This window comes from Hylobates moloch, unplaced genomic scaffold, assembly GCF_009828535.3.
Source record: "Hylobates moloch isolate HMO894 unplaced genomic scaffold, HMol_V3 SCAFFOLD_14, whole genome shotgun sequence".
NCBI lineage: Eukaryota > Metazoa > Chordata > Mammalia > Primates > Hylobatidae > Hylobates > Hylobates moloch.
In genome coordinates, this window is record NW_026652289.1 from 86673136 (window position 1) to 86695583 (window position 22448).

The 22448-nt window shown below is 41.1% G+C and overlaps 1 pseudogene; it reads right to left on the bottom strand.

The window, feature by feature from the left end:
* Positions 1-13144: 13144 nt before the first annotated feature.
* On the bottom strand, positions 13145-13571 carry LOC116481931 (small ribosomal subunit protein bS18m-like; annotated as a pseudogene).
* Between the last annotated feature and the right edge of the window lie 8877 nt (positions 13572-22448).

Genomic DNA, 22448 nt, shown 5'->3' on the forward strand with positions numbered 1-22448 from the left:
TTGTACAGATTATTTCATTACCTGCTGAGACCAGAGACCAGCTTGGTCATGGAGACCCTAACCTAGTGGTGCTAGAGGAAGTAAAGACACACACACAGGAATATAGCATGTGGAGTGGGAAACCAGGGGTCTCACAGCCTTCAGAGCTGAGAGCCTTGAACAGAGATTTACCCACATATTTATTGACAGCAAGCCAGTGATAAGCATCTTTTCTACAGATTGTAGATTTACTAAAAGTATTCCTTATGGGAAACCAAGGGATGGGCTGAAACAAAGGGACGGGTTCTGGCTAGTTATCTGAAGTAGGAGCATGTCCTTAAGGCACAGATCACTCATGCTATTGTTTGTGGCTTACGAACACCTTTAAGTGGTTTTCTGCCCTGGGTGGGCCAGGTGTTCCTTGCCCTCATTCAGGTAAACCCACAACCTTCAGCGTGGGCATCATGGCCATCACGAACATGTTACAGTGCTGCAGAGATTTTGTTTACGGCCAGTTTTGGGGCCAGTTTATGGTCAGATTTGGGGGCCTGTTCCCCAATATGCCCCCCTTTTCTGTTTTGCAAAGAAATAAAAGCAATGGCAGCTTTGTCACTGTGGGCTACTTCTCGCAGGATTTGGGATCCGCATCTGCAAACTATACAAAGACAAACAACACAGATTAAATGCACAATCATCATTGAAAACACAGAGCTTCCAAGTGTTTTTATCCATTGTAATGGGTTAATAGCTGCTAATCTGTCTGCAGCTCCTTCAAGCACTCCAGTTCCTGGCATTAAGGTCAGGTGTGCCTGGGATGCTTTAAATATTTGTTCTTTTAATTTTGCAACATCCAAAAACAAGTTTGCAGAGTGTCCTTCTAGATGCTTTTTTATTCTTTCCCATTCATGCGCTGATTCATTATAAGGGTGAGGAGTGATAGAAAAGTCAGAAGCATTCTAGTCGCATTTTAGCTGCATTCTATATTTCAAACTAGCTACTCGATCTCCTAGCCACATTACAGTTTGTCAGAGATAATTGATTTGATTAACTATCTTTTGTTCTACTTTAGTTTGAGAGTTCTGCAGCACAGTAGAAATCTTTTGCCATTTATTTACAAAATCTGCTATCTGCACTGATGAATGTAGTGCAACTCCTGCTGCTGCAGCAGTAGCTGTGACAGTGATCAGTCCCATAATAATCAAGATTAAAGTAGCAATGAAACACTGACAGTGTCTCAGAATTTGCTGAAGAATTTCAGTAATAATATATACAGAGGGAGAGGCTTCTCAAGGACGGGAAAGCTTCACCGGTAACCATATTCCTTCTCAAGCTCTCACTACTAGGACAGAGTGATTAGTATTAAACAAGGAAGAGTTCACACTAGAGAACAATCTACATTCCTGGCAAGTTACACGATATTTAAGGATATGAAACTTTAGATCACCCATTACCAAAAGAAAAGGAGGGCAAACACAACTTTATATCCAATTGTATTGTTTTCAACAAGTTCTAAAATGTAATTAGGATTATATTGTGATGGCATAGTATATTTTCCTTCCCAAATCTTGATCTTATTAAGAGCCATTAATAGTTTCCACAAATCCTTATATTTAGTTCCTACAGTGGGCCATATCATTTGAGGTTGAGGTGCCACCATATTGCCATGTTTCCAGATGATAGGAACTCTTGCCATATTTCTTACCATTTCTACCATCTGACCATTTTGTTTAGACCAGCTGAACATAGTGTGGTCATGGCACGCAGACTGAGAGGTGCAATTCAAGCTAAACATCCCCTTAGGGAACCAATCAATAATGATTCCACAGGAATCGTTGCGCAGCGCCTCTGCCTGTTCTGCAATGCAATCTTCCCAAACAAGTACATTCATTTTTTTCTGGCCAGGTCCAATTCTGTTTACAAATAGGTTTTTTGAGGGCAGTATGCCTTAATTATAGGAGCAGATTTATTATGGTAAATACTGAGATCAGAAAGCATGTGTAACTGTGTCATAGAGTGATTACATCCAGGCATTATTGCCAGCCAAGATTGATGAATATGCCCAATAAGTGTAATTGTTCTCTGTGTCAGCACTTGCTGAAGGAATACTCACAGCAATGGTGATCACCACTATCATAGCTATCATTAAATTACTTATTGTGACTGGCTGTCCCTCTTTCCTCAGGTTTTCTTCTGCCATCTGTGACAGCTTCTTGATCTGTCCCCAAGTAGGTGGCCGTGTTCGACGGATGTTGCTCGTGACAGTTGGGGTCCTCCTCAGCATCAGTCTTGACATGGCTGCAAGCGGGGGGGTCCTCAGAATCCTCCTGGAATCTCTTCCTTGGCATCTGGCTCATGATAAGGTTTCAGGTGTCTTGATGGTATTTAAATCAGCTGCTGGTTTTGGCCTGGAGAAACACAAGCATAACCTCTACTCCAAGTTATTATTTTACCTATTTCCCAACTTTTTGTTGTCAGATCTCCCCACCAAACCAGTTGTTCTGCTTCTGTCTTTGCAGCTGGTTTCTGTAAATGTTGTTCAGCTGCTGATAACATCTGGCCTTTAGGCAGACTCAAAAAATTTAAAGTCAATAATTGCGTATACGGGGTGTCCCACAGTCCCTGTTTCCCCCCACTTTGCTTTTGTAACTGCTGTTTCAGGGAGAGATTCATTCATTCCACTACGGCTTGTCCTTGAGAATTATATGGGATACCAGTAATGTGATTAATATTCCATATAGAGAAAAATGTAGCTAGAGCTTGGCTAGTATAGCCTGGGGCATTATCTGTTTTAATAGAAGCTGGAATGCCCATCATTGCAAAACACTGCAAAAGGTGACATTTAACAGAGGCAAAAGACTCTCCTGATTGGCATGTAGCCCAGACAAAGTGAGAAAAGGTGGCCACCCATACATGTACATAAGCTAGTCTCCCAAACAAGGGAACATGTGTGACATCCATTTGCCAAAGAGAATTAGGTTCCAATCCTCGAGGATTAACTCCTCCCGTGAAAGATGAGGAATGTACCATTTGGCAAATTGGACATTGCTGGATAACAGCTTTATCTTCTTTCCAGGTAGTGCCGTATCTGTGTTTGAGACCAGAGGCATTAACATGGGTTAAATTGTGAAAGGGTCTGAGCCCTGATGTGAGTGATGTAAAAAGGGTGCATTCTACTCCTGACTGCTGTTTGCAATTGAGTAAATAAAGTCATCAGTTGTTCATTTGTATGAAATCGTAACTGAGCATTTTCAACTGTGTGGAATGAACCACAGATGAAGAATCAGAAACCCATTAATAGGCATATTAAAAGCAGTCAATACCTCAATTACAGCTACAAGCTCTGCTTTTTGAGCTGAAGTATAGGGCATCTGAAAAACTTTACCTTTCGAGCCAGAATAAGAAGCTTTACCATTACTAGACCCATCTGTGAAGACATTTTCAGCACCTTCAACTGGTTTAAATTTAGTTATTTTAGGGAGAATACAATTAGTTAATTTCAAAAAAATTGAAACAGTTTCATTTTAGGAAAATGATTATCGAGAATACCCACAAAGTCAGCTAAATGGGTTTGCCAAGTAAGAGTATTTATAAAAGCTTGCTGTATTTGTGTCTTCATGAGAGGGACAATAATTTCTCCAGGATCATATCCATGTAATTTAACAATCTGAATTCTCCCATTTCCTATCATAGTAACGATTTGATCCAAATAAAGAATTAGAGTCTATGAATTAGTATGTGGAAGAAAAAGCCATTCTACTAAGTCCTGCTCTTGGACAATAACACCAGTAGGTGAATGCTGAGTTGGAAAAATCAGCAAATCTAGAGTCTTCTCTGGATTTATTCTATTTATTTGAGCCTTATGGACTTGCTTTTCAATAAACTGTAACTTGACCTCAGCCTCCTTTGTTAATTGCCGAGGGCTAGTGAGACTAGGATCTCCTCTAAGGATAGAAAATAGATTACTCATGGCATAGGTAGGAATGCCTAGAGCAGGTCGTATCCAATTAATGTCCCCTAGTAATTTTTGAAAGTCATTTAATGTTTTCAATTGATCCCTATGTATGGTTACTTTCTGTAGCACAATGCTAGTGTCATTTACTAAGGTCCCCAAGTAGGAGTAAGGAGTAGTAGTCTGAATTTTGTCAGGAGCTATAATTAAACCAGCGTGAGAAATCAAATTTTGCAAGTGATTATAACATTGGAGTAATATTTCTCAAGTGGGGGCAGCACAAAGTATATCATCCATATACTGAATAATGTAACACTGTGAAAATTTTTTATGAGTAGGTTCAATTGCTTGCCCTACACACATCTGGCAAATTGTTGCACTGTTTAACATGCCTTGTGACAACACTTTCCAGTGAAAATGCTTAGCAGGCTGCAGGTTGTTTATTGCAGGAATTGTAAAGGCAAACCTTTCACAGTCCTGCTCAGCTAAGGGGATAGTAAAGAAATAGTCTTTTAAATCTATGACTATTAAAGGCCAATTTTTTGGAATCATAGCAGGAGAAGGCAATCCTGGCTGGAATGCCCCCATAGGTTGCATAACTGAATTAACTGCCCTTAAGTCAGTTAACATTCTGCATTTACCTGATTTTTTCTTAATTACAAAAACTGGAGAATTCCAAGGGGAAAATGTTGGAGCTATATGTCCGTTTTCTAATTGTTCGGTAACTAAGTCCTCTAAAGCCTCCAGTTTCTGTTTACTCAGTGGCCATTGTTCTATCCAAATTGGCTTATCTGTTAACCATTTTAAAGGTATAGGTTCTGGAGGCTTAACAATGGCCACCATCAAAAATGGTATCCTAAACCTTGGCGGGAACTTTGTCTTTCTGCTTGAATCAGTTCCTTCAAATCTTGCAAATTTTTTCCTAGTCCCATAACAGGGACATACCCCATTTCATGAATCATATGTTGACTTTGAAGGCCATATAATTGTTCTGGAATTAGAACTTGTGCTCCCCATTGTTGTAATAAATCTCTCCTCCATAAATTTATAGGTACAGAAGTTATAATTGGTTGAATAGTCCAGGTTGTCCATCAGGCCCTTCATAATGCAAAATATAACTACTTTGATATACTTCAGGGGCTTTACCAACTCCAACTATGTTAAATTGGGTGGGTTGAATTAGCCACGTGGACAGCCAGTGCTGTAGAGAAATGATTGAAATGTCTGCTCCTGTCTCTACCAAACCTTCAAATTTCTTTCCCTGAATAGTTATTTCACAGGTAGGATGTTTATCAGGAATTTCATTCACCCAATAAGCTGCTTTGCCTTGTTTATTTGTGCTTCCAAATCCTCCTGTTCGTTTAATTTCACTTTTCCCCATTTCCACATATGGCACAATCAGGAGCTGCGCTATGCGCTCTCCTGGCTTTGCTTTCCAGGGAACAGAAGTAGATACAGCAATTTCATTTTCCCCATTGTAATCTGAATCAATGACTCCTGTTTGTACTTATACACCTTTTAATTTTAAACTAGACCTTCCTATAAGTAATCCTACCATCCCTGCTGGCAGCATATTACTGGAGACAGCAACATTCTTTAACAGTCCCATTACAAAAGGAGAACCTGGTCCATATTGATTAATAGCTTGTTTAAATTATTTGAGTAATTTAAAAGGAAAAGGCTCACATGTAGCTATAATATTTCCCGTTGATCTGGGGGTGTATTCTAACAGGGAACTGCCAAGCCTCTAAATCACCCTCTCTTCTAGCTTGCTGAATTCCTGCCTGAATGGAACTGAGAGCGGTTGCTCATGGTGCTGCTCAAACAGTCACTGGGGCAACTGCTTTTCACCCAGTTTCCTCTGGAAAAGAAAGATCTGGAGGGTCAGGCCACTCTTTTCCTTCAAAATAAGGAGAGGGTGCAGAAAGATAGGGATGAACCTCTTCCTCCTTTCCACTTTAGCTTTAGCTGGCAAACAAACCTGCTCTGTCACTTCTTCTGTTACTTTGTTATACTTTCCTTCTTTCTTATTATCAGTGTAAAAAGGTTCCAAGGTGGAAGGAACCAGAGCCCACACTTGCCCCACTGTTACCCTGATGCTTCCAAGCTCCCCTTCTTACTCACCATGGGGATTGCTTAAGCATACTTGGGTGTCCTCCAGCTTAGTTCCAAGTTCTCCAACCATTGCTCTGGTGACCTTTCAACCTGGGTTCAAGCCCCACGTATGGGTACCACTTGCCAAGGTCAGCTCGGTCGTGGAGACCCTAACCAGTGGCACTAGAGGAATTAAAGACACACAGAAATATAGCATGTGGAGTGGGAAATCAGGGGTCGTACAGCCTTCAGAGCTGAGAGTCTTGAGCAGAGATTTACTCACATATTTATTAACAGCAAGCCAGTGATGAGCATTGTTTCTATAGTCTATAGATTTACTAAAAGTATTCCTTATGGGAAACAAAGTTATGGGACAAAACAAAGGGATGGGCTCTGGCTAGTTATCTGCAGCAGGAGCATGTCCTTAAGGCACAGATCACTCATGCTATTGTTTGTGGCTTAGGAATGCCTTTAAGTGGTTTTCTGCCCTGGGTGGGCCAGGTGTTCCTTGCCCTCATTCTGGTAAACCCACAACCTTCAGCGTGGGTGTCATGGCCATCACGAATATGTCACAGTGCTGCAGAGATTTTGTTTATGGCCAGTTTTGGGGCCAGTTTATGGCCAGATTTGGGGGCCTGTTCCCCAACAATCACCCAAATATTAAAGCTAGTACACATTAGTTGTTTTTCTTGATCATTCCCCTCCTCCCACCCACCACCCTCCAAAAGGCCCCAGTGTGTGTTTTTTCCCACTATGTGTCCATGTGTTCTCATCATTTAGCTCCCACTTATAAGTGAGAAAATGCAGTATTTGGCTTTCTGTTCCTGTGTTAGTTTGCTAAGGACAATGGCCTCCAGCTCCAATCCATGTCCCTACCAAGGACATGATCTCGTTCTTTTTTTTATGGCTGCACAGTATTCCATGGGGTATAGGTACCACATTTTCTTTACCCAAAATATCATTCTTGGACATTTAGGTTGATCCATGTCTTCATTATCATGAATAGTACTACAGTTAACATACATGTGCATGTGTCTTTATAATAAAATGACTTATATCCCTTTGGGTATATACCCTGTAATGGGATTGCTGGGTCGAATGGCATTTCTGTCTTTAGGTCTTTGAGGAATGGCCACACTGTCCTCCACAATAGCCAAACTAATTTACACTCCCACCAAGAGTGTATAAGCATTCCTTTTTCTCCACAACCTCACCAGCATCTGTTATTTTTTAACTTTTTAATTGTAGCCATTCTGACTGGTGTTAGATGGTATCTCATTGCGGTTTTGATTTGTATTTCTCTAATGACCAGTGATTTTCAGTATTTTTAAAAATATGATTGTGGGCTGCATGTATGCTTTATTTTGAAAAATGTCTGTTCATGTCCTTTGCCCACTTTTTTTATGGGGTTCTTTGTTTTCTTCTTGTAAATTTGTTTAAGTTCCTTATAGACGTTGGATATTAGGTCTTTGTCAGATGCATAGTGGGCAAAAATTGTCTCCCATTCTGTAGGTTGTTTGCTTATTCAGTTGATAGTTTCTTTTGCTGTGGAAAAGCTTTTTAGTTTAATTAGATCCCATTTGTCAATTTTTGCTTTTGTTGCAATTGCTTTTGGTGTCTTTGCCCATGCCTATGTTCTGAATGGTATTGCCTAAGTTATCTTCCAGGATTTTCACAGTTTGGGGTTTTACATTTAAGTCTTTAATCCATCTTGAATTAATTTTTGTATATGGTATAAGGAAGGGGTCCAATTTCAATCTTCTGCATATGGCTAGCTAGTTATCCCAGCACCATTTATTGAATAAGGAATCCTTTCCCCATTGCTTGTTTTTGTCAGGTTTGTAAAAAATCAGATGGTTGTTAAGTGTGTGGTCTTATTTCTGGTTGTGTATTCTGTTCCATTGGTCTATGTGTCTGTTTTTGTACCAGTACCATGCTGTTTTGGTTACTGTAGCCCTGTAGTATAGTTTGAAGTCTGGTAATGTGATGCCACGAGCTTTGTTTTTTGTGCTTAGAATTGCCTTGTCTATACAGGCTCTTTTTTGGGTCCATATGAATTTTAACATAGTTTTTTCTAGGTCTGTGAAGAATGTCAGTGCTAGTTTAATGGGAATAGCATTGAATCTATAAATTGCTTCAGGCAGTGTGGCCATTTTCATGATACTAATTCTTTCTATCCATGAGCAAGGAGTGTTTTCCCATTTGTTTGTGTCATCTCTGGTTTCTTTGAGCAGTGTTTTCTAATTCTCATTGTAGAGATCTTTCACCTCCCTAGTAGCTGTATTCCTAGGTATTTTATTGTTTTGGTGGCAATGGTGAATGGGAGTTCATTCCTGATCTGGCTTTTGACTTGACTGTTGCCAGTGTAAAGAAATGCTAGTGATTTTTGCACACTCATTTTGTTCCCTGAGACTTTGCTTAAGTTGTTTATCACCTTAAGAAGCTTTTGGGCTGAGACTGAGGTTTTCTAGATATAGGATCATGTCATTTTTGAACAGGGATAGCTTGACTTCTTCTCATTTCTTATTTGAATGTCCTTCATTTCTTTCTCTTGCCTGATTGCCCTAGCCAGAACTTCCAATACTATGTTGAATAGGAGTAGTGAAGGAGGGTATCCTTGTCTTATGCTGGTTTTCAAGGGGAATGCTTCTAGCTTTTGCCAATTTAGCATGATGTTGGCTGTGGGTTTGCATAGATTTCTCTTATTATTTTGAAGTATGTTCCTTAAATACCTAGTTTATTGAGACTTCTTAACATAAATGGATTTTTTTTTTTTTGAGTTGGTTTCTCGCTCTGTCACCCAGGCTGGAGTGCAGTGGCATGATCTTGGCTCACTGCAATCTCCATCTCCCTGGTTCATGCCATTCTCTTGCCTCAGCCTCCCGAGTAGCTGGGACTACAGGCACCTGCCACCACGCCTGGATAATTTTTTGTATTTTTTAGTAGAGAGGGGGTTTCACCGTGTTAGCCAGGATGGTCTCGATCTCCTGACCTCATGATCCACCTGCCTCGACCTCCTAAAGTGCTGGGATTACAGGTGTGAGCCACTGCATCTGGATTTTGAATTTTATCTAATGCCTTTTCTGCATCTATTGAGATAATCATGTGGTTTTTATCCTTAGTTCTGTTTATGTGATGAATCACATTTATTGATTTGCATATGTGGAACCAACTTGCAACCTGGAGATCAGGCCTACTGGATCATGATGCATAAGCTTTTTGATTTGCTGCTGGATTTGGTTTGCCAGGATTTTGTTGGGAATTTTTGTACTGATGCTTGTTAAGGATTTTGGATGTCCTTTATTTCCTTCTCTTGCCTAATTACTACAGCTAGGACTTCCAGCACTATATTGAATAAAAATAGTGAAAGTGGGCATTCTTGTCTTGTTATAGATTTCAGAGGAAAGGCTTTCAACTTTTTCAACATTTAGTATGATTTTAGCTGTAGACTTTTCATATGTAGCTTTTATTGTGTTGAGATATATTTCTTCTATATACAGCTTGTTGAGAGTTTTAATCATGAAACAATGTTAAATTTTACAAAATGTTTTCAGTATTTATTTAAATGATCATTATGGCTTTTGTTCTTCACTTTGTTAATGTGATTTATCATATTTGTTGATTTGTGTATGTTGAACCATCTTTGCATTCCTGGAATGAATCTCACTTGATCATGACAAATGTCCTTTTTAATGTGTTGTTGAATTTGGTTTGCTAGTATTTTGTGGAGAATTTTTTGTATCTATATTTATTAGGAATATTGGCCTGTAGCTTTCTTTTTTGTTGTATCCTTATCCTTATCTTTTTTGTTGTATCCTTATTGGTATTGCAGTAATGCTGGCATTGTAGAAGGACTTTGGAAGTATTCCCTTCTCTTCAATTTTTTGGAATTGTTTGAGTAGGATTGGTACTAGTTCTTTAAATGTTTGGTAGAATTCAGCACTGAAGTTGTCAGTTCCTGGACTTTTTTTTTTTTAATAGGAGAATTTTTATTTGTACTTCAATGTCATTACTTGTTAATGGTCTGTTCAGGTTTTCTGTTTCTTCATGGTTCAGTCTTTGTAAGTTATATGTGTACAGAAATGTATTCATTTCTTTCAGGTTTTCCAATTTGTTGGCATATAGTTGTTCATAATAGTCTTTAATGATCTTTTGTGTTTCTGTGGTATCAGTAGTAATGTCTCCTTTTTATTTTTGTTTTAGTTTATTTGCTTCTTCTCTCTTGTTTTTACTTATCTAAAGCTTTGGTGATTTTGTTTATCTTTTCAAAAAAAGAAACCAAATTTTTCAGTTTCTGGAGAACTGAACACATAGAGGTTCCCAGAGAGTGGCATGCCCAGGGAGGGCGTGGAAGCTCTGAATCCCTTCCGTCAGACCTAGCTTATGCACCTTTTCATCTGTGTCTTTTTAATATCCTTTATAATAAATCAGTAAACACAAGTTGACATTTGGGTGACCAAGATGGGACCTGAAGCAGGCTTCCTTTGACTTCCACTGCTTCACTGACAGCTGGCACCCTGGTATGGGCATGGGCTGTTTTTGTCCAGCTGAACCTGTTGAAGGTTGCAGTAGCCTTTGTAAACTTTCAGGAGGCAAAGGGGACACTTTCCCTTGGACCATGTAGTTTTGACATTGTGAGTAGGACACCAAAGCCATTCTGCATGAAGCTGCAGTGAAGGGAACTCAGAACCTGACAAGTCAGCAAAAGGAAATTCATAGAAAGAATATTGACAAGTGCTTGTGAACACAGATTTCTCATAACTTTCAAGATAATACCATTGGAATAGGTAAAAACTTTCAGGACTTCAGTTAAAAAGCTTATGTGGGCCCAGCGTCTGGCTCATGCCAGTAATCCTAGCACTTTGGGAGGCTAAGGCTGGTGAATCACTTGAGCCCAGGAGTTCAAGACCAGCTTGGGCAACATGGGAAAACCCTGTCTCTACTAAAAGTAGAAAAATTATCCAGGCATGGTGTCCCATGCCTGTAGTCCCAGCTACTTGGGAGGCTGAGGTGGGAGAATTACAAGAGCCCATGAGGTGGAGATTGAGCTGAGGTGAGCTGAGATTCCCCCATTGTACTCCAGCCTGGACCACAGAGTGAGACTCTGTCTCAAAATCATCATCATCATAATAATAGTAATAAGAAAAAGTTGATGTGCTTATGAAGATTGCTAACCCAACATCAAGTGGAACAAAAGTTAATTACATGGGACTGAACTGATAGAAGACTGAAATGCTTTTTATGACTTTTTTGGCTGAAACATTACCGATTCTTTTTATATTTTGTTTTCAGAGCCAAACTTTTTTTTTCTTTTTGAGGTATTTATAGCTTATAGCAATTGGGTAAAGTAGAGTTTTGTGAGCAAAATTAAAACATTTGCCTTTCTCTTGACCTGATTTCTCCAAAATTTGGGAACTATTTGAGTGTTCTTATTTTATGGCAATATAGATACTTTCATAAGTTCAATAAGAATCTGTTTTCCACAACATAATGACTGGAATGACACATTTTCGGATATGACCAAACTGCCTTGAGGGAATGAAATTGACTTTATCAGGCCAATAGTCTTGGAGAAAGACTGGCCTGGTGCATTATCTACATAGTTCTCTTACAAGGTTCCTGACCTTACAGTAAGAAAAGAATATCACATTCTGACAGGCCCAGGAACCTCAAGATAATTAGGGACCTTGAGAAGACAGGAATTCACTCAATTTGTATAAGTATTACAGGCAAAGTCTAATGGTGAATTCATGGCTTGTCTTCCCAGCCTCAGGAGGCTCTGAAAGACTAATCTGAAATTTGTTGTGAAAAAGCTCCAGCAAAGCCAACTTACAAAGCTGTCTTTAGGGCTAATCACTATTCTTGTTGCATTTCATACAAATTAACAGGTCTAATGTCATATGGAAACTTATTTTACAAGTAAATTGGTCCTACTAAGATTTCTCTTTGGTAAAAAATGGGGAACTAGAGAAAGAAAAACTGTTTCACAGGAGATGATATACATTTGTTATTAGATTCTAGCCCCGACCACTGTTTCTAAGTTTTTATTATTTTCCTACAATTTGGACTAAACTCTGAATTATTTCTTGGTTACAACAAATCTCTAAAGAAGAACCTGGATTTAATTTTCTTCATGATGTTTTCAGTTGGCTTCCTAATGAAACTGATCATTTTGTTTTTTCATTCTTTCATACAAATTCTCTTTTTTGCTTACAATCCTTATATATTACTTCTTCCAAGAAAACTAAAATGATGGCATTTCCAAAGACTACAGATGATTCAACAGGTGATAAATCAATGATCTGACTGAGGTCTCATTCTTTGCTACTCTGTGATGCCATCCTAATTTTACTTTTGAGTGCTCTTAAAATAAAAATTCCTCACTGAGACTTCTCCTCCTTCCCTCCTCAGTGTGAGACAGGACTATAAGAAGTGAGCTTTCTGACACTCAGATTTTGATCAGTTCTTTCAAAAATAAAGATTTTACTCAAAAGGGGGAAATGAGAAATAAATCTTTAAATTAGGCTCAGAAAGGCATTTAAAATGTAATAGCAGTCAAGTCTCACTCCCCCTTGAGTGAAATAATTACCTCGTGAAGCCACCTGTATGTAGGCTTTAGACTAACTGACAGCAAGTAGCCATACAATGCCATACACACTATCGTTGAACAATGGATAGACAACAGGTTAATACCAATGTCATTTTGTAAACCAATGAGAATTGCTGATGAACAACTTTGGTAATAGCCAATTCTCCTGATTCATCCTTTGTTTTCTTTAAAAACTTGAGTCTCTCATTTGTTCTCTGGAGCACTCCCCAAGACAACTTGGAAGCATGTCCTGGGTTACAGTGCTAAATCTTTGTGCTTGAATAAACTCTCTTTAAACTAAAACACAAAACAAAATGAAACAACAATGATCTTTTATATGGTTTTCTTTGATTTCAATTTAATTTGTTTCTGCTCTAATGTTTATTATTTTTTCCTTCTAATTATTTTGCATTGGCTTTTTTCTTGCTTTTCTAGTTCCTTGAGGTGTGTCATTGGGTTGTTTATTTGAAGTCTTTCTACTTTTTTTTTTTTTTTACTGTCAAATAAGTTTATTGGTGGTAACATGACATAATTTACTCCTGATATCTGATGTTACAAACTTTAGGGTCCTTGAGATATGCAGCATCCTTGTATGTAACTGGCATAAACCCCATTATTTGAGCTCTCTTAATTGATTTTGTGATTTCTATTTCTTTCCACAAAGACCTGTTTTGTGCCTTCCACAAATGCATCCAACAAATGGAGAAATAAACTGGGACTCTGTACATTCTTAAAATCTACCTGCTTTCCACACAAGATACGTTTCTCAAGGGCTTCTTCATAAGAATTTTCCATTGGAATGGGCAGGTCCTCACTGCTGGATATCTGTTTATATTGGGAACAACCTCTTCTCCATAGCACCATGTGAGCCCTGGGATGTGTAAGGCTAACAGCAGCCATTACAAGGTGTGTCAACTTCTTCCTCCCCAGACCACTGCAAACAGCAACTACAGTGGCCATGGTTCCACATTCCTCCACTGGCTCTACCTTTTTATGTAGGCATTTATTGCTATGAGCTTCCCTCTTTGAGATGCTGTTCCTGTATCACATAGGTTTAGGTGAAATGAGTTTCTTGTAGATAGCATATAGTTGGGTCTTGTTTTTGTTGTTGTTTGTTTGAGATGAAGTCTCGCTCTGCCACCCAGGCTGGAGTGCAGTGGCACAATCTTCACTCACTGCAACCTTCGTCTCCTGGGTTCAAGTGATTCTCCTGCCTCAGCTCCTGAGTAGCTGGGATTACAGGCACGTGCCACCATGCCTGGCTAATTTTTGTGTTTTTAGTAGAGATAGGGTTTCATCATGTTGGGCAGGCTAGTCTCGAACTCCTGACCTTGTGATCCACCCACCTCGGCCTCCAAAAGTGCTGGGATGACAGGCATGAGCCACTGTGCCCAGCCATGGGTCTTGTTTTTTATCCATTCAGTCATTCTTTGTCTTTTAACTGGATAATTTAATCCATTTATATTCAAGGTTATTATTGATAGGTAAGGGTTTATTACCACCACTTTGTTTTCTGGTTGTTTTTTAGACCTTTTCTTCTTTTTCCCTCTATTACTGTCTTCCTTCATGGTTAAGTGATTTTTTTCTAGTAGTATGTTTTGATTCTGTGCAATTTATTTTCAGCATATCTACTATAGGTTTTTGCTCTGTGTTTACCATGTGTACAAAAAACACCTTATAGTTATAATAGGTTATTTTAAATTGATAATGACTTAATTTGACTGCAAAGAATAAAAGTAACAAAAATAAACTCTCCACTAATATGCCCCATCTTGACTTTTTCATTTTTCAATTTACATCTTTTTATATTGCCTATCTTTTAACCAATTGTTGTAGTTACCATCATTTTTAATAGTTTCATCTTCTAGTCTTCATACTTAAGAAATAAGTGATTTACTTGCCCCAATTACAATATTAGGATATTCTGAATTTGTCTTTTTTTCTTTTATTAGTGAGTTTAATACCCTCGGATATTTTCTTATTACATGTGAGCAACAATTTCTTTCAAATTGAAGAACTCCCTTTGGCATTTCTTGTAACACAGATTTGGTGATGATGAATTCCTTCTGCTTTTGTTTGTGTGGGAAAGTCTATCTTTTCTTAGTGTTTGAAGAATAGCTATGCTGGGCACAGTATGCTTGGTTGGTAGTTTTTTCCTTTAGCACTTCAAATACAGCATTCCACTCTGTCCTTGCCTGCCAGGTTTCTGCTGAGAAATCCACTGAAAGCTTTCAGTGTCCTTCAGCTCCAAAATTTAATTTCTTTTATCATCTCTATGTCTTTGTTGAAGTTCTCATTTTGTTCATGTATTGTTTTCATGATATTATGTGGTTTTCTTTCTGTGTTCTCTAATAGCTCACTGAGATTATTTAAGACACTTATTTTGAATTCTTTTCCAGGCAGTTCTTAGGTCTCCATCTTTTAAAAGATCAGTTATTGGTTTTATTGTGTTCTTTTGGCATTGTTGTATTTTCCTGATTCTTTGTGATCCTTATGGTTTTGCACTGGTGCCTGTACTTTTGAAGAAGGAGTCATCTCTTTTAATCTTTACAGGCTGGCTTCAGCAGTGAAAGCCCTTCACCAGTCAGGCTGGCCAGAGATTCTGAGTGGGCTGGCTGGTGGGATCCATAGGCTGGCAAACTGCTGGGGTCAGTGGGTAAGCAGGCTTGCTGCTGTGGTCCATGGGCAGGTGGCCTGCTGCTGTGTGCCACCAACGTGCTGTTGAGGTCTGCCTGCTGGTTGTTGAGAGCCCTCATCTATTTTTGTTGTTCTTAGCAGCCCCCAGCCAATCTAGCCTTTCTGATTCACTCAGTATTCTGGGTGAGACATAACAGAAGTGGGTCTCTCAGGCAGTAAACCAAAAGGCGACAGAAGAGTCAGATGCTCACTGCATGCTCTCTTTCCCCCATGGGAGAACTTATGGGCCAAGGAGATCTGTCTTGGTGCTGCATTCTACTGGCCCGGAGGAGGGTTGGTGTGGGTAAAGTAAAAATATTCTTACCCTTTTCAATGTGTCTTTTCTCATTTCTGTGCCCCATCAAGGTGTTGAATACTCTTGCTTGGAGTCCAGAGCTCTCAGAAAAGTAATTATATCTATGGATGGTTATTAAATCAGTGTTTCTGAGGGGAACAAGGGCTGGCACTTCCTATTCTGCCATCTTGCAGATGTCATTTCCAGAATTCTTTCTTAAGCGGAATTTGCCCCCTTAATTTCCGTGGAGGGTTTCCCAACATAAACTGTTGTGTTCAGAGACATTGGGAACATTTCTCACAGTTCATAGCTTAGGTCCAAATAACTTTTCCACACCTACTTTCCTGCCAATCATTTCATGTTTCATGGAACGGCCATAGGGCAGTGGTTTCTCACCTGGGGGTGACGGTATAGTGGTTTTAACTCCTGGGGGACGTTTGGCAACGTATAGAGACAGTTTTGGTTTCATGACTTGGGAGGGGATCTTACTAGCATTTAGTGGAAAGAGGCCAGGGATGCTGCTAAACACACTACAATACACAGCCCAAAGTGTCAATCTTATTGAAGTTGAGAAGCCCTACCCTATGAGTACAATTAGTAAATAATTAATAAATATAAAGTACTTAGAAAGTCTCTGGGGCAATAGTGAGTCCTCAATAAATGCCAGCTATTTATAGGGATGGTCTGAATGATATCCCATTGTTGTACCAAACTGCTTGTTGACGTTCAATTTCATATTTAACTGTGAACTGCATGGAGGCATGTGATCCTCATGGGAGCATCAGCGTCCCTTCACTAACATAGTCCTTTGTGCATACGAATCACTCCTACATGAGAATGGAGCAGTAAAAAGAAAGGGCCAATCCCCTGATTGAGGATGAACATCCTTATCTCTGAAATTCTAAGGCTGAGTTAGAAGAAAAGAGGTTGGAGTGCATTTACGATTAACTTCGTAAATTTTAAAATTCCTACAGTTAAGTGAATTTGAATTTGGTAACAGAAAAGCTATGCAATTACTCTATTTCATGAAAGAAATGGAAATGATCTTTTGCCTTTGTCATGTATAAATTTGTCTGTGACCCACAGAAGTATGAAGATATAGTTTCCACACCAATGTTAGGCCTTCTCAAGTTGCTTAGAGTGTGTCGGTGGAGAGGGAGAAGCCCAACAGAAGGAGATCTTATTCCACCTCTGCATGTCTTCAGGACTCCTGTGGAAACATGTGATCTCCAACAGTCTCTCTAGGGCTCTGCTCACCCCCAGCAGTGTCACCCCACATCACTGCACAATAAGAACTTTCTCATCCTGAACATAGCTTTCTCTGGAGAAGCTGAGAAGTGCTTAACTATGCCAGAAGCTGGAGAATTCAGGTAGAAGTTTAAATGTTGGCCTAACCTTCAAAGGACAGAAATAGCTTTCTTCGAAAGTTCTCAAAGGTGTTTCAGAACTCTGGAAAATTTTAAATCTTAAAATAACACTACAATTGTCCATTCGGTCTTAGGGGTGCCTGTGCGGTGTGAGAGTGAAAGGGTGGAGAGCGAATCCCTAAATTCGACTTTCCGTCTCTCCTCCGCTGCAGGATGTGGTTGGGCTTTTTCGTCCTTGGGCTGCCAAAACTGAAAAGCGCCTTGCTCCACTCCAGAGGAATGTGTTCAGTGTCCTTTATAGAACCCACTTGTTTCCTGGCCTGGAAGGGAGACCGTCCCTGTGCACAGCAGGGCTGTCACATGTGTGATGTGCTAGCTGTCCCCCTCCCAAACATTAGCAAAGCATAGTACTAAGAAAGCAAATATGGCTCCCAGGGCACCGCTCACAGGCTGTCACCAAATCTTATGATCCCAGGGCTGTCTGGGAATGGGGAATGTCAGGGAATACACGGTCTCCAACCCCTTCTCCTTCAACTCTCACCCTTGGGCACATCACTCACTTCTCCTAAATCATCCCATGGTTTAGGAGTCAGGCAGGGATTCATATGTTCTGAGCAGATTCTGAGGTGCTCTTAAAAGCTGCCAATGCTAATATTGCCCTGGAAAAAAAATGATGAGTATTTTAGAGCGACCCACTCATTGGGTGAATGCATTGAGTCAGCCCATCCCCCTGCCTTCACTGACTGCACTGCGGCGGGGTGGGCGGTGGTGTCTGTCCCTCTCTCTCTGCCTTCACTCCTCACTGACAGCTCCTGCCACGCTGACCCTCAGGTTTCATCATCCCATGTGCTCTGGGTCTTGTTCCCGCTCTACGAAGAAAAGGTGCCTCGAGGACCGTGACAGGGTATGACCATAATTCGGTAGAGGTCTCACCTCAACTCCTTGTTTTACATACTGTGTGTTAACTGAGGCCACACGGAAAGGGCAGTGTGAAGTGTTACCTGAAGGACGGTGGCAGAGCTCTGTGCGCTGGCTGTCCCTGAGGGGGCAGAAAGGAAGGGGGGGAGGGAGGAAAACGGCCTCTGCCCGCTCCCTGCCCCGTGTCAGGCCCTAGCCCTCTGCCAGGAGCGTCTCCTGAGGCTGAAAGTGCCCCCTCCCACTCTCAGACTCCACGCTGCCCTCTGCCTTGCTTCTCTCGGTACCACTTCCCCTGCTCTCTTTTGAATCGGATTCTCTCCTTCAAACTCCAGCTGATCCAGCCCGCACATGCCAGGCCTGTATGTAGATTCATCTGTTGCCACCGTCCTCCAAGTCCTGGAGAGGGGCTGAGCTCCGTGGAAGGCCTCTGACGGGAGGGACACGAGTCGGAGGCTGAGCAGCACAGGACACCGTGGTAAACTGGGATTCTTCTTTGCCTTTCTCAGGGAGGCAAAAGGTGCAGAGGCCTGCAGTGTGCTGTGAGCGACAGTGCCAGCTAGTGGCGCACGGCTTACATCGCTAGCTACAGGGTTTCTTTTCTTTTTCTTTCTTTCTTTCTTTTTTTTTTTTTTTGAGGCAGTCTCACTTTGTCGCCCAATGGCACAATCTCAGCTCACTGCAACCTCTGCTGCCCAGGTTCAAGCAATTCTCATCGGTCAGGCTCCTGAGTAGCTGGAATTACAGGCATGCACCACCATGCCCGGCTAATTTTTGTGTTTTTAGTAGAGAAGGGGTTTCACCATATTGGCCAGGTTGGTCTTTAACTCCTGATCTCAAGTGATTCACCTGCCTCGGCCTCCCAAAGTGTTGGGATTACGGGCGTGAGCCACCGTACCCGCCCCAGCATTTCTTGATAACAGGGAATTGGGAAGATGCAGTCAGGCCTGGCCTTCAGTGGGCTGTAGAACTCCCTCTAGGGGTAAATGCTCAATAAAAATGGCTTAGGCTGGCCAGGTGCGGTGGCTTACGCCTGTAATCCCAGCACTTTGGGAGGCTGAGGTGGGAGGATCACGAGGTCAGGAGATCGAGACCATGCTGGCTAACACAGTGAAAACCTGTCTCTACTAAAAAATACAAAAAAAACCCCACAAAATTAGCCGGGTGTGGTGGCGGGCGTCTGTAGTCCCAGCTACTCGGGAGGCTGAGGCAGGAGAATGGCGTGAACCCGGGAGGCGGAGCTTGCAGTGAGCCAAGATCACACCACTGCACTCCAGCCTGGGCAACAGTGGAGCAAGACTCCATCTCAGAAAAAAAAAAAAAGGCTTTGCCTGAAGAACACTGCCTTGCTTTTTCCATTTGGATTCTTTTCCTGTAGTGTGAATAACGACGTAAGTTTTATCAAAATGTCTAGCCTTATTTTATATATGTGCCCTGAGAAATGTCTTAGACTCATTTACCGAAAGATGAAAGCAGTTATGTTTCTGAAATGAAGTCACTCTTCAATCACTTACTGCCTAGGAGGCAGCTATTACCAAGTCCATTTTCCTGTTTTTATTGGAAAAAATATCATATCCCTTCCTTTAAATTTGTTTTTGATTCAAAAAAATGGTTCTAAGATGTTAGAACATGCATGCTATTTGTCGAAATCTAATATTCACCAAAATCTAATAGTCATCAAACACTAGAAGCATTTAAGAAGAGGGCCTGGCATGGTGGCTCATGCCTGTAATCCCAGCACTTTGGGAGGCTGAGGCGGGTGGATTTCCTGAGCTCAGGAGTTCAAGACCACCCAGGGCAACAGGGTGAAACCCTGTCTCTACTAAAAATACAAAAAAATTAACCAGGTGTGATGCCGTTTGCCTGTAGTCCCAACTACTTGAGAGGCTGAGGCAGGAGAATAGCTTGAGCCCCAGTGACAAAGGTTGGAGTGAGCCAAGATCACACCACTGCACTCCAGCTTGGGCCACAGAGTGAGACTCTGTCTCAAAAAAAAAAAAAAAAGAAAGAAAGAAAGAAAGGTAAGGGCTGATTGGCTGCATGGAGGTGAAGGCTTCCTTGCGATTCATGGGGCACAGCAGAAACGGAAGACAGGGGAGGGCTTGAGGATGCTGTCCCAGGACAGTCCAAGGGACACAGCAGGGGAAAGAGATGTGCGGGCAGCAAGAGACAGAGAGCAAAGCTTGGGCCCTGACAGCATGGACCTACTTCTTTGAATCCCAGAAGGCAAAATGCATACCCAGCCTACTGTGAGCTCATCCTCACCCCTGCCACTCAATTCACAGACAATTCTAAGAGTTGATACAGAAAAGTAATTAAATTTCATATATTCAATAAGTTAGACACAAACATTTCCTAATTAACTTTATTTCTCATAGCATTACACCCCATGCCAAAGCAATATTCTTATCTGAGGCCAGAGTTTGCAGTGGGAAGATGTAGAAAAGGAGAATGGGATCTATCCTGGTCTGGGAATTCTGTTAAGAGCCTAGGAAGGCAGCTGGAACATGTGATATCCTGATGGCACAACAATTTGTCACAGACTCCTGAAGAAAGCCACTTGCATTCTAAATGTGCAACTCACAGGCGTCATGATTTCATTTCTCTTAAAACCTGTGACTTTCCCGTGAACAATTTCTTTTCATAAGAATAAATTTAATTTGACATCCTCCAAGTAAGAACAATACAAAGTTCTGTGCTGGTGTGAGAAGCACTCATGGAGGCCTCTGTCCCACACTGTGGTCTGAGAGAGCTTTCAAGTAAGACACACTTTAAGCCAGCAGCTTAGATAGATAGATAGATAGATAGATACATAGATACATAGATGATAGATAGATGATAGATAGATAGATGATAGATAGATAGATAGATAGATGATAGATAGATAGATAGATAGATAGATAGATAGATAGATAGATAGATAGATACAGTAAGGATTTCAGTAAGGAAGAATTATCATTTGGCCAGTTAAGGATAAAATATCTTACTACATAAGGTTGGACTTTTATCCTTCTTATCCCCAAAAAACATCTCCTGATTTTCTGCAGTTCTGCCTGTATTTGATATATAACAGGATTACAGTACCAAGATATATATATTTAATCAAGTGAACTTTTGCTCAGCTGTGAGGCCCTCTGCTACAGTTTGAATGTGTCCCCTGCAAAATTCAGGTGTGGAAACTTAATGGCCAATGTGATAGTATTAAGAGGAGGGACTTTTGCAGGTCATTAGACCATGAGGGCTCTTCCTTCTTGAGTGGGATTGGACCCTCATAAAAGGGGCCTCAGAGAGCATTCAGCTGGCTTGCCCTTTTGCCCCCCACCATGTGGTGACCCAACCTTCCTTTCCTTCGGAGGACGCAGCAACAGGCACCATCTTGGAAGCAGAGACCTGGGCCCTTGCCAGGCACCGAACCTGCTGGTGCTTGGATCTTGGATTTCCCAGCCTGCAGAACTGTGAAAGAATAAATTTCTGTTCTTTATGAATTACCCAGTCTGCAGTATTTTGTTACAGCAGCACACACAGACTATGACACCCCCAACATTGAAGGTGCAGGACCAGCTCCATAGGGCATCAGATACCATGACCCACTTGGAAGGAAGTTAGAGGACTGTGCTGAAGTGTCTGAAGAGCAAGCTCCCTTTTGCACAACCCCACTTTCATGTTGGTTTGGGGTAGCATTTGGGGGCATTCCTTGGATGGAGATTTCACAGTTCTGTGTATGTCCTGCCTCAAGCCATCTCTGATGAGCCCCTGGTGGAAACAAGAAACACTCTCCAGAAGAGAAAAGAGATCTTGATTCTAGGCCCATCATATCCTAAGGGAGGATTCCTTGAAGAATTCTTTTAAAAAATATTTTTAAAAAAATTTTAGTAAAATATACATAACGTAAAGTTTACCATTTTTGCCTTTTTTGGTTTCTTTTGAGACAAGATTTTGCTTTTGCCGAGGCTGGAGTGGCATGGTGTGATCACAGCTCACTGCAGCCTGGAACTCCCAGGCTCAAGCCATCCTCCCACCTCAGCCTCCCCAGTGGCTGGAACCGTAGGCACACGCCACCATGCCCAGTTAATTTTTAAATTTTTGTAGAGATGATAGCAATCCACTTGGAAAGAAGTTAGAGGATTGTGCTGAGGTGTCTGAAGAGCAAGCGCACCTTCACACAACCTCACTTTCATGTTGGTTTGGTGTAGCTTGTGGAGGGTATTCCTTGGATGGAGATTTCATGGTTTCTGTTGCTGGGTTGGTTTCAAACTCTGAGCCTCAGGTGATCCTCCCACCTCAGCCTTCCAAAGCACTGATTTTAGCCATTTTTTAAGTGTAGAGTCTAGTGGGATTAAACACGTTCATACTCTTGTGTAACCAGTCTCCAGAACTCTTTAATATTGCAAAACTGAAAATCTGTCCCCATTAAATACCATTTTTCCCTCCCCACAGACTCTGCCTTTATGAACTTGATACCTCTAGGTGCCTCATGTGGGTGGACTCACACAGGAATTTTACTTTGTGATTGGCTTATTTCAGTAGCATCATGTCCTCAGCGTTCATCCTTAGTGTAGCATGTGTCAGAACTCCCTTCTGTTT